Genomic DNA, 5,248 nt, shown 5'->3' on the forward strand with positions numbered 1-5,248 from the left:
TCTATTAATATAATAATGTTTTTACTAATTAAAAAAATTATATTTATCATAAAAATTCTTAGCATGTATAACATAATATTATTATTCTTTATAGTTTGTAAATATAAAAATAATAAAAATATTATAACTAAAACGCGAAAAAAAATTTTGCTAATGACTCAATCGTGTAAAATTTAGAATTAATATATCTCCAATATTAAATAGAAAGTAGATTTTGAAAAAAAACTATTTTGTGTCAAGTGGTGTTTTTTCGGCTTTGGTGAAGGGAATAAGGGTGAGTGGATTCAGAAAGGGCAGAGAGCTCTGAAATCGAGTGTACAGGAAGAAGGGTGAGTGAAGGCAAAGATTTAAAGGGTGAAAGTGAGTGGTTTGAAGTAAAAATTTGGAGCGTGCAAAGTTTTTGAGGTTAGGAGTAGCAAAAATAGTTGCTCGGTAAGGGGGATAAGAGGTAAGTGATTAGGTGGAATCGTCACGGAGCTTTGGGTAAGGTAAGATGCCGAAAACGCGGAGTCCAAAAACTGGTGCCAGAGGGCAACAGTTACTATACGATCATACAGTTCAGCAAGCCGTAGTAAAAACAAGAGCTGACGTTGCTAAAAGCGTCAGCAGTGGGGGGAAGGGTGACGTTGATCACAGTGACAGCAACGATAAGGAAAGTTTCGAGAAGTCGGCTCGGGAAGGGAGGGTAGCGGATGCAGGTACGGAAAAGCAACGCGGAAGACCGTCAAATTTACAGCGCCTCAACAAGCTAGGCAACGCGGGTTCAAATAGGAGTCTGGACGAGTGGCAAAAAAAGGCAAGCGCAACTAGCAGTGAAGGGGAGGATAAAAGAAAAAGAAAGGCAGGGAACGATGATGTAGAAAGCGACAAAGATAATAAGAAAGTTAGAATTAAACGAGAAACACCAGAAAGAGATATGGAAGATAGGGGGATGTTTGAAAAATCTTAAGCTCTCATAAAAGGGTTCAGAAAGGAAACGAGAGAGAGACTGAATTATATAAATAGGGACATGAATAGGCAGGGAAACGTCGTAAGGGGGGAATTGAAAAAGGTAAGAGAAAAATGGGAAGTATTAGGAATGAGTATTCGGGGAAAAACAGACAATGAGGAAATAGTGAAAGGGAATCAAAAGAACGTCTAAAGCTAAAATGAAAGATTGAAGAGAAGACTGAGTGAGATTAAAAGAAGATTAGCAGGAGAAAAAAGGGCAAAGAGGAAAAATAACTTATGTTAGTCAGTCTTTAACGAATTAAAAACAAATCATGTTTGCAATCCTGGTCTTCCTCCATGCCTTGGCCATGATTTAATTGAAGGGGTAGTCGCGTATGATGTGAAGCTTTTTATTGATAAGTTGGTAGGAAAAATATGGTTTACAATTGCTACACTGAACAATCGCATTGCATCATTTCCTTATTCCACTGACGACATGAAAGATAAACCATGCTTGGTAGAAGACAAGCGTAAAATATCGAGTGGAGCTTGACAAGTATGGAAATTTTTAAGACTTTTCCCCTTGATAATGCAAGACTATATTGAAGATCCATTTAATCAAATGTGAATGTTATTACTACAATGAACAGAAATGGTCGAAATTGTAAGTGCACCAGATATCGAAAAACTGTGCTTGACATATCTTCAAATTACTATCAACGAGTATCTTTCAGTAAGACAAACCTTATTCAACGAAAAACTTTGTCTGAAGCATCATTATTTTCATCACTATCCTGACTTAATTCAAATTTTCGGACCATTATTAAAAGTATGGAGTATGCGATTCGGAAGCAAACGAAATTTTTACAAACGATTAATTCGATCACTCCACAACTTCATTAATGTTACAAAATCTTTATCAGAAAAACATGAGTTTTTTCATATATAAAATAATGTAATAGTTTCTATAAAAGGTACAACCTATAATAAAGGTGATGTTTTAGGCGTACAAAATTCTGGCTATCAATATGGAATTCAAACTGGACAAATATTCTTGTTCCTGATTAACGATGAAAGAAGAGGTTTTGCAGTATTGCAAATTCTTGAAACCTTATTTCGACCCAATACTCGAGTATACGAACTTGGAAGAGTTATAAAGTGACAGTGTTTGCCATTGGATCAAATGATAAGTTACGAACCACTGGACAGTTACAACGTAGGATATTTTTCTTGCTTCAAACTAAAGTATGGATTTATCGCACACGGCTTATGAGCTGAATAATGTATTGTTAATATCAAATTTTATTTAGAACATTACAACCTTTACTTTGAATTCTCATAAACTGAAATTTTATTTAATATTAAAAATATTAATATCTCATGTATCATTTCTCGCGCAATATGATACATGATCTTGTATACATTTCATGCATTTACATTTTTTATGGTCCAAGAATAAATATTATTTCATTTCTCGAAGGTGCTCATGTGTAATTAAACAAAATGCTGCCATGCCTCGTTCATTAAAAAATTTATTTTTTCACAAATCCCATCCTAAGTGTACAGCTGTGCGGGCTTGTATATTTATTTTGTATTGCAAATCTCTACTGCTGATTACAAGAGTAGTTTGCTTTAATAGTCCACAGACCTACAATGTTCATTTTTAAAGTTCCGTTGGAAGTAACGAGCAAACAAGACCCCGTCAAAGCTGCTACAATTATCGAGATAAGTAACAAAGCTGTGGCAAAGCTTGATCTTTCACAAATTAATTATGAGGTTTTCATTGCTTCCTGTTTAATTTTGTTCTTCATACAGTAATTTAAAAACATTTCTATACAAATTTAAATTGCCTTTTATTTTTAAACTTTCAGCTGGATTTACTAGAAGCAATGCAAATGGATGAAGACGAAGTTTTGATAGATATGGCACAAATCAAACAAAACGTTCACGGTAGATATCTCCAACTAAAACTGATAACTTCTGAAGAAGAATCAAATGATCTTAACTTAATAACATGCAACCTACTGAGGGTAAGCAGTATATTTTGTTCATAAGAAATGCGCAAATTAATTCAAAATACATTTCAGGAAACGAATTTAACATTTATTCTACTAAATAGATATTTCACTAGTAAATATAAGTTTAATGCTTTTTTAATCTTTGTTTTAGACGAAAAATTAAAAAGTTGCTTGTGCTGCTCATGATATTGCTCATCCTAGGGATAGGAGATTTATGGTAGCAGGTATTGCTAATTTCATGCATTCTCAAAAAGACTATAGAAAGAAGAAAGCTGGAAAATTTGCGTAAATTATTTTCTATAAATATCTGGGCAGCTTTTTTGACAAAATAAGGAACGAAAAAGTGGGAGATGATATGGAGAGCTTTCTTGATCAAATATGCAACGCAACTGATTTGCGGAAAAGGTACGGCACGGCAACGAAAACGCCAAAAGGACCGACTGAACGCGATGATAAACCAAAAGTTTGCAGGAATAAAGATGAATATATTTTGCACATGCACCAGAATTAGCTCCAGGAGAAAAAAACAGATTCAAGCCATTATTTCAGAGAAAGCTTAAAAGATTGAGAAGATATTTGAAAATGGTCGTTTCTTTATTTTCCTAAAAACTTAATTGATCATGCTTCATGCTTATTGGAAAAATCTGTTGATGAGGTGTGGCAAACGTCTTTGACCCATAATGCACAAAAAATCCGATATTAGTTAAAACTATAGTGTCTTAATCCTAAAAATGGCAAAGGAAAACAAGCTGATAGACAGCGTAATATGGGTACTTTAATGAAGCAGGCTAAAGATATGAAGATTAGATTGAAGTCAGATACACTGCACACCATTCTAATTTTCAAACTGTTAATGGTACATTTTAATGAACTTGAAGAATTTTTTTTTAAAGTTATCGATGTGAGTTTACGAGCCGTTTATTATTTGTTGAAATTTAAGAAGCCTGGAATGTTTTTTTAGAAAAAATGTGTCTATTCCAATTCCGTCTTTTTATACATTGTACCAAAATGTCTATTAAAGTTTTCTTTTTTAATTTGCAGGTAGCTTTAACTGAAGATGATATGAAATCTAAAGCTTCTCTTTATTCAACTCTTATCAATAGAGGTATATAATACGTCTATATATCATATTATCAGAGTACAAATTTCCAGTTTTAAATCTCTGGCACAATTGCTACTTAATACACTGAAATACCGGTTTAACTGGCAGCTCGGGAGAGCTCCGGGTAAATCAAGAATCATAAAATCTCAAGCGCAGGTAGAAAGTCCTCCTGAGTCAAAATTTTGGTCCTATTTTGAACCTGCTATTTTACGATTTAAGTTTGTGTAAGAAGGATCTATACAGGGCTTATTTCCTATATAAAATATTTATTTATATATAAAAAATGAAATCTTATTTCCACACCTTTTTAATAAATAATCACTTTCACATGCACGAAAATATCACATAAATCAATAATCTTACATACAAATTGAAAATTTATAGGTAATCTGAAGATGATGGGCCAGGATTATAATTTACTGCATTCCATGATTCATTCTATGTTTTTAAATGAATATATATATATATATAATAATAATAATAATAATAATATTAATAATAAATTTGTCATAAGGACAACCGCAGGATTTCGCTGGGAGCGGGTACTAATCTGGAAAATTGCACCCGCTTCCAGCGAAATCGCGGTAAAATTTCAGCCACAACCACGTCTCACGACCGTGAGATAGGTAGTCACAGTCTGTCAAGGAATCAATACGACGATCCAGCAAAAGCCTCGTGCACCCTAAGAACACGGAGCGACCCAAGGACAAACGCCTTCTGCATTTTTCCCGCAAGTGTTCTAGCATATTGTTGACACGCAGGGATGTTTTTTAGGCCGTTAGCAAGTGAAAGCTTCGCACCTCCAAGAGCGCCGATGATAAGGACGATCAATTTAACAGAACATTCCGGATGCAATCGTTGCAACTCCCTTATAAGGTATCGATACCTCTCTTTCTTTTCATTCTCCTTGGTTATGATGTTTTTGTCAGTCGGTGTCTCGAGTGAGAAACACAAACAATTGACGAGAATATAAAGTTCCAGTATATGTGGCACTTCCCATTCTCGACAATAGACTCAATTTCCCTAGGAGCATTTAGAGGAGCGATATTAAGGTTAATGTCATAGGAGTGACAGAGATGGTAATAAAGTACTCTTCGTGCCGCATTGTGCCTTTGAATGTAGGTTGTTCCCGCGTGAGTTGGACAACTAGATAGTATGTGAGCTAAATGCTCGGGGTGTGCATGGCACGCCCTGCAGC

Source organism: Belonocnema kinseyi, chromosome 5 (genome assembly GCF_010883055.1).
Source record: "Belonocnema kinseyi isolate 2016_QV_RU_SX_M_011 chromosome 5, B_treatae_v1, whole genome shotgun sequence".
Taxonomy (NCBI): Eukaryota; Metazoa; Arthropoda; class Insecta; order Hymenoptera; family Cynipidae; genus Belonocnema; species Belonocnema kinseyi.